The sequence below is a fragment of the Triticum dicoccoides genome, chromosome 6A, assembly GCF_002162155.2.
Source record: "Triticum dicoccoides isolate Atlit2015 ecotype Zavitan chromosome 6A, WEW_v2.0, whole genome shotgun sequence".
Lineage (NCBI taxonomy): Eukaryota > Viridiplantae > Streptophyta > Magnoliopsida > Poales > Poaceae > Triticum > Triticum dicoccoides.
In genome coordinates this window covers 187,391,811-187,399,716 of record NC_041390.1, presented here as the reverse complement: position 1 = coordinate 187,399,716, position 7,906 = coordinate 187,391,811, and the positions used below count along the sequence as shown (strand labels likewise).

The following is a 7,906-nucleotide window of genomic DNA, read 5'->3' as shown; positions in this document are numbered from 1 at the left end:
GGGGATGAGCTGGCCCTCTTCGGGAAGCCGGTGCGCAATGTCGTTAGACAAGTATCCGGCCTTCCTCAGTTTTTTGATGTGTCCCTCTATGACGGAGGAGACCATCCACTTGCCTCCCGCTCCGGACATGGCTGGAGAAGGTTGAGGTGGGGTGTGCGGACTTGGGCGCTGGAGCTCGAGTGCGCGGAAATGGATAGGCAAAGGAGGAAGAAGGCGTGGATGAAAAGGTGGATCCTTATCCCCTTATATGGGAGGACGCGACTATGCGTCCCCACCAGCCTGGTAAAACTCGCTTATCTCCCAAGCGCCGTAATCAATCGCGCAGTTGAGTTACGCACGCCCGTATTGATGAGAATCCCGGAATAAGGGGACACGATCTCTGCTTTGACAAGACGTGCCAAGGAAACCGCCTCGCTAAACACACTGAGGTGGGACAGTAAAACGATTCGAATAAAGACTTGGCCGTGGTGTGGTGTCACGCTACGGAATACGTCAGCAGATTAGATTTGTGTAAATATTATTCTCTCTATGGCAATATGTGGAAACTTATTTTGCAGAGCCGGACACTACCTTTGTGTTCAAAATCTTCTATGAAGTACTTGGACGAGGAACCCGCCTTGCAATGCTGAAGACAATCTGCGCGCCGGACTCGTCGTCATTGAAGCCTGGTTCAGGGGCTACTGAGGGAGTCCTGGATTAGGGGGTGTCCGGATAGCCGGACTATAACTTTGGCCGGACTCCTGGACTATGAAGATACAAGATTGAAGACTTCGTCCCGTGTCCGGAATGGACTTTCCTTGGCGTGGAAGGCAAGCTTGGCGATACGGATATATAGATCTCCTACCATTGTAACCGACTCTGTGTAACCATAGCCCTCTCCGGTGTCTATATAAACCAGAGGGTTTTAGTCCGTAGGACGAACAGACAATCATACCATAGGCTAGCTTCTAGGGTTTAGCCTCTCTGATCTCCTGGTAGATCTACTCTTGTACTACCCATATCATCAATATTAATCAAGCAGGACGTAGGGTTTTACCTCCATCGAGAGGGCCCAAACCTGGGTAAAAACATCGTGCCCCGGTCTCCTATTACCATCCGCCTAGACGCACAGTTCGGGACCCCCTACCCGAGATCCGCCGGTTTTGACACCGACAGTAAGAATAAGGACTATGCTGTTAGAGTGGCTACTAGAACTGGTAAAATGACTCAGGAACCTTTGTATCCTGAAGGCCACCCTAAGAGAATTGAGCAAGATTCTCAAAGAAATAATATAGATGCATCTAGTCCTTCTAAAAGGAAGAAAAATAAAATTGATAGGACTTTGCATGCTTCTAGTGAACCTATTGCTGAAACACCTGAGAATCCAAATGATATTTCTATTTCTGATGCTGAAACACAATCTGGTAATGAATCTGAAACTAGTGATAATGTTAATGATAATGTTCATGTTAATGCTCAACCTAGCAATGATAATGATATAGAAATTGAACCTGCTGTTGATCTTGATAACCCACAATCAAAGAATCAACGTTATGATAAGAAAGACTTTGTTGCTAGGAAACACGGTAAGGAAAGAGAGCCTTGGGTTCAAAAACCCATGCCTTTTCCTCCCAAACCATCCAAGAAAAAGGATGATGAGGATTTTGAGAGCTTTGCTGAAATGATTAGAGCTATCTTTTTGCGTATGCGATTAACTGATATGCTCAAAATGAATCCTTATGCTAAGTATATGAAAGATATTGTTACTAATAAAAGAAAGATACCTGTCGGATTTCGGGTTCCAGGGCTAGGTAGTTTGCGCGCAGGCAAAACTTCTTCATGAAAGGTCAAAAATAGACTTGGATTTCATGGGTTTCTTAATGACTAGTCGTTCGTTTGAAGCCTTAAGAAACCGGCAGAGAAAGCGGCAGTTTTTTTTTCCGATTAGGCGGGGACAGGATTCGAACCTGCAGTCTTCAGGTCATGAGCCTGATGAGTTGACCAATTCCTCTACCCCGCTTCTTCCCCGGGAGCCCGCGTCCCGGCCTTTTTGTGCAATAAACCCCTCCGGCCGAAGACTAGTGATAGGCAGACCCTTGAGGTTCGAACACTGGGGTGCGCGAGGAGATTTCGCCTTCTACCTACCTGCGCCCCTCCGCCTCGCTAAGATCTATGATGTGGAAAGAACAGCACAAGAGACACAGGGTTTATACTGGTTCTGGCCACCGTTGTGGTGTAATACCCTACTCCAATGTGTGGTGTGGTGGATTGCCTCTTGGGCTGATGATGATGAGCAATACAAGGAAGAACAGCCTCGCGAGGGTCTGTTCCTGGCTGGGCGACAAACTGCTAGGAGGAGTTCAGTCACCCTTCTCTCTCTCTCTCTCTCTCTCTCTCTTCTCCGATTTTTCCCTTTCTTGCTACCCTGGGGGTGGCTAGTCCTATTTATAGGCAAAGGCCCTGGGCCTCTTCCCCAAATATTGAGCGGGAAGGGCGCCAACAATTGGCCATTTTGAAGGGGAACATCTGGTATGCTTATCCTGACTAAAGTTGGTCCTCGCCTGCCAAAGACTCTGGTGGTGACGCTGGCTTGGGCTCCACAATGACTTCCTCCCTGCCGTTGGACTGGTCTTGGTCTTGTTGCACCGAAACGGGTGCCTTTGCTTGATGCTCTCGCCTGCGCTTGCTCCCTTTGCACCAAAGAGGAAAGGAGGACACTGCGTGGGCTGGCGCCCGCCTGGCACCCTTGGTCGTCATGGCTTGCGTCACGGGCACCTCGTGAGGTACCCCGCCTTGATCTCTCCGCCTCCTCGTGAGCCAGCCCGATGAGGCCGTGCCTGAGGAAGCTCCGTGTCGTCTGCCCCGCGAGGCTTGGCCCCTAGCGAGGGTCTTGGGTCTGTGTTGATGAAGACGGGCCATGCTGGGCCTCCTTTTGAGCCACGCAGCAGGCCGCAGGCAGGCAAGTCTGGGGACCCCCGTTCGCAGAACGCCGACAGTAGCCCCCGGGCCCAAGGCGCGCCCGGACTTGGCCGTGCAGGAAGGCGAAAGGGCAAGAGCGAAGCGCCGCAGGCCCTAACAGCCTGCGGCCTTGGGCGCCGCGTGGCGGTTGACTGGACGTGGGCGTCTCCACTTCCCCATGGCGCCTCGGCAATTGCACAGATTGGACAAGTCCCTGCATGCAAAGCGGGTCATGATTACATGCGATCGTGGAGGTCGGCGGTTGGCCTTCGCCGACCATAAGTACGGAACGGCGCGCGCCCTTCCAGTCTATCACTTCTTGCTTCTCCTTCTTCTTGGTCCTTGCTCCGTCTTGCTGTGATGGCTCTGATCCGCCGGTCCTCGACGGCAGAGAAGGGCAAGGCTCCCCGAGAGGAACTAGACCTGCTCCCGCCGAAGAAACGGCTCATCCTCCGCGGCCGGGACAAGGGGGCCCATCAGGTGGTGTCGAGGCCCTGGTGCGAGCGGCCACCGCCGGGGTTCTCGCTTCCCTTGTATGCCCACATCGAGGGCCCTGAAGGAGTCGATGCCGATCGCCACGGGCGGCGCCGCCGTCTGTGTCGATGGGTCACGAAGGTGTGGGTCGTCCCTCCTGGGGTCCACACCGAGGGCTCCTCCCGAGAGTTCGTGATCCACGCCACCATGCCTCCTCAGTATTGGGTTCGCCTTCCTCCCTTCTTCGCCTCCATCATCGGGCAGGGAGAACTCCTGGAGCTTTGGCTGCAGCATGCCGGCTGCAGCACCCTCGCGACCGAGGCAGAGGTCGCGGTCGTTGCCCCGGGCGAGGTCTTCATGACTCGAGGCTGGAGCGAAATCGCCCGGGTTTGCAGGACAAGAGGCGCCCTCGCGATCCACTTGGAGTATGATGGTGCTTCGGTGATGTTCTTCAAGGTCTTCGATGCGAACGGGCGCTGGCTGGAGTGCTGCCCCGGGAGAGGTGGTCAGGACCCTGCTACCACGAGGACTGGGCCCGCCGGCCGCTCCCTTGGCGGCTCCTCAGGCGGCGGAGGCGGCGGAGGTTCCAGCAATTCCGGCGAGCTCTTCGCGACTCCGGAGACGAGCGACGACAGCTACGAGCCCCCGAGCTGGCGCCGCTCCTGGAGCAGGGCGGGCTCGTCAGGCCGCCGCCGACTCTGATCTAGATGGGGTTGGCGCCGGTGCTTGACGGCCCACTGTTGATGATGGCGTCTTTTGCAGGGGCGCATGTAGTTAGCGTTCTTTTAGGATCTGTTCCCTGCGAGGAATCAAAGACACGTCCCGTGGGGGCTTGTAAGGTGCCTGTGATCCTGTTTTGTCAATATAACCCTTGTCGTAGAATTATGCGAGTTGCTCATTCCGCCTTAGCTCAGTTCTCCCTTTCGAACCTCATGAGGGCTTGGTGCTCTGCGCCGACAGGTCCCAGTCCCAAGGCGGCTTCAGCCGTCGCTAGTATGCCAGGTCGCGATGCCGTGGTCAAGGCCAGGAGGTGAGCAACCCAGGGTCCGGTAAGAGCCCCTGAGTCGCGGTGCTCAGGAGGTCCCCTTTGGCGCTCAAGCAGCCGTCGTTCGGGGAGAAAGGAGAGCGGCATCGCTAACACGGAATTGCATTAGGTGCGGGGAGGGTGCCACGGTAGCTGGTGCTTCCGGGTGGTGACTTATCTCAAGAATCAGGGGCCGCTCTCTGGTGTGTCGCCGGGTCCGTGCATCGACAGGCGTGAGGATGCTCGGCGAGGTCCTCTCGTGTCCCTCCCCTCTCGCCTTTGCTCCCCTTTCTGCTCTACGTCCTCGGGTCCCGGCCCTCGAGCGAGTCTCAGCCGTCGCTGGTATGCCAGGTCGCGATGCCGTGGACAAGGCCAGAGGGTGAGGGCTGGAGAGCCAGTAGGAGCCCTGAGTCGCGATGCTCAGGCACCCCCCTTTAACATGCAAGAGGTTCGCGCGGTTGAGAGTGAAGGAGACACCGCAAGGGCCTCGCCTGACGCATCTCCTTTAGGAGATCCTGTAGACCCATCATAGAAAGAACGAGGGGTTGCCATGACAATTGACAGTCAGCCGTTGGTTGCTTCCGAGGGGCGATGAGGCACTGAAGTCTTGACGAGGTGGCGCCATGCGGGGCTGCTACGGCTAGAGCTCAGCCATTCAGGTTTGTCGGCGTTGCAGGGACGGACCCATGCGCAAGCGTCATGCCGTTTGGGAGCAGCTCCGTCAGTTGGCGTGAGTTGAGCGGGAAACTGGGTCAAACACATTAGCCGCGAAGGAGTGGATTCATTCAAATAGATGCTAGGAAGGCGGACATCACTGGGTCAGGCCCGAGCGACTTGGGGATGATGCAGCCCGTGGGGCGCCCCCAACAAAGTAAGCTAACAACATGAAATAAAAGGGATACATGCCGCAGCGACGGACCCACGCGGCCTGGGAATAATGCAGCCCTGGGGGGGGCGCTCCCAGCTGGAAATGAAACTTGAAAGATGTCACCTAATGATGTTGAGGTCGAAGGAGTGTTGGTGTAGCTGACTCGGTGGGCTGCGGAAGTCGATCCTCACGAGCCCCCAGGCCCAGGGGCCTCGGGAGGCTCCGGAGGCGCTGGTGGCTCCTCGCGGACCATCTCCATCTCCGCCAGGGCTGCAGAACGCCCGGCCTCTTGAGCCTCCATGATGCCCCTCATGAGGCATTGGTACGTGGCAGCCGCGTTCGGCAAGCCATAAGGCATGCGAACGTAGTTGTGGGGTGGACCTTCGTAGCGCCCCACTCGCGAGGGCTAGAGGCGCTACAGAGAGGTGGCTCGATTGAGCCCTGGTATGTCGATGCAGACGCGCAACCCACCATCCTCGCTTGGATGGGGAGCCACAGCTGGTAGGCGGCGGCCGCCTCTCATGACTCTTGACTCCTGTAGCTCCTGAATGGCCTTGCTGACGAACTCCTGAGGGTCTGGCCCTCCTTGCCTTACTCCTTCTTGAGGGAAACGTGCTTCGAAACATGCCTCCATGTGGTGCCCAAGCGCCTCCCTCGTGACCTTAGCCAGGTCGGTGGCCCTCCAGGGGAGAGCCCCCGAGCCCTGCCTGAGGAGGGCGCCGGGCGCGCTTTCCTATGCGATGGAAGGAGGTTCCCCCTGGGCAGGCGCGGGCCCTGAGGGGCCGGGCCGGACGATGTCTTCTTCTTCTTGGGGGCGGTCTCGGGAAGCCTCCTGCTTCTGCAATCTGGGTCTTCTAGTGATGCGGCCTGAAAGGCTCGTTCGAGGGAACACACTGCGTCCTTCTCTTCACAGGGCACCGTGATGACTCTGCCACTTCCTGGCATCTTGAGGACGTTGTAGCCATGGTGAGTCACGGCCATGAACTTGGCCAGCGCTGGGCACCCAAGGATGGCATTGTACGGCAGGCGAATGTGAGCAATGTCGAAGTCGATGAGCTCGGTGCGGTAGTTGTCGCGTGCCCTGAAGGTGACAGGGAGGCGGACCTGCCCAATTGGGACCGTGGAGCCGTCGGTGACTCCGGAGAAGGGCTTGGTTGGCTAAAGCTGGGTGTAGGGCACTTGGAGATTGTTGAATGTTTCCACGGACAGGACGTTGAGCCCTGCCCCGCCATCGATGAGGGTCCTGGTGACCACCATGTTGCTGATGATTGGGGAACAGAGCATCAGGAAGACTCCGGCTGTGGCCGCACACTTGAGCTGATCTGCTGAGCTGAACGTGATGGCGCACGCCGACCACCTGAGAGGGCGCGTGGCTTCCAGCTTGGGGAGGACTGCATTCACTTCGCGGGCGAACTGCTTGAAGATGCGTTGAGAGGCTGGGGCTTGAGCCCCGCCCAGGATGCAGGCGATCGCACACGGCTCCTGGAAGCCCCTAGCCCCCTCGTCCTGACGGCGGTCCTCGTTTCTCCTTGGCTGCGGTGGCAGCGGAGGGGGGCCTGCGTTGCCTTGCGGGCGATCCTTGTGAGGTTGATCCCTCCAGTCTCCCTCGCGAGGAGGGTCTTGCCAGCGATCCTCGCGAGGTCGATCGCGCCACCCCTGACGCGGGCAGCGGTCTTCCCAGCGTCATGCGTTCCTTACTCCTCCTCGACCGTAGCCTCGGTCACCGCGGTCGGGGCGACGGCCGATCCTTCCTTCTCGCATGGCTCGGAGCTCTTGACACTCGTTGGTGTTGTGGGTGTGGAGGTCGTGGTACACACAGTATTGACTGCCCTTGGGAGGTTCGGGCTGATCTCTGCCCCCACTTGGTGTGTGGTTCTGCCACGAGCTCGGCAGCCCCCTTGCGCTTCACATCCTTGGCCTTGGGCTTCTTCTCTTCTGGGTCTGCGGCAGGCAGCTCGAGGAGGGAGAGACGCCCTTCCTCAGCCCAGGCGCACTTGGTTGCCAAGTTGAACAACTCCAAGGAAGTGCACAGGTCTTCATGCATCGCCAGCTCCTCCTTCATCTTGACATCGCGCACGCCGTCGGAGAAGGCTGAGATGATGGCCTCCTCGGTCACCTTGGGAATCTTGAGGCGTGCGTTGTTGAAGCGCTAGATGTACTTCTGCAGGGTCTCTCCGGGTTTTTGCTTGATGCGGCGCATATCGCTCACGGCAGGTGGCCAGTCACGAGTACCTTGGAAGTTGGCGATGAAGTGGGTGCGCATCTCGTCCCAGGAGGAGATCGTGCCTGGAGCCAGGTTCAGGAGCCAGGTGCGGGCCCCGTCCTTGAGCGCCATGGGAAACCAGTTCGCCATGACCTTCTCGTCTCCGTTGGCAGCTTCGATGCCCAGCTCATAGAGCTGGAGGAACTCCGCAGGGTCAGCCATGCCGTCGTAACGAGGAGGCAGGTCTGGCTTGAACTTGCTGGGCCATGTGACGCTGCGTAGCTCGATGGTGAAGGCGCGGCAGCCTGCTGTGGCCACGGGAGGCCTTGGGTGACGGAGAGCTTGGTCTTGCATGTCCCCACGCGCTGCAGCTGGGAGCAGCGCGGGGTCTTGACGTGCG

At 57.8% G+C, this 7,906-nt stretch overlaps 1 non-coding gene across 1 annotated transcript; it reads right to left on the bottom strand.

Moving 5' to 3' along the window:
* Positions 1-1,925: 1,925 nt before the first annotated feature.
* Positions 1,926-1,999, bottom strand: TRNAM-CAU. Its single transcript has one exon. It is a non-coding gene; the product is annotated as a tRNA-Met (tRNA).
* Positions 2,000-7,906: the final 5,907 nt, after the last annotated feature.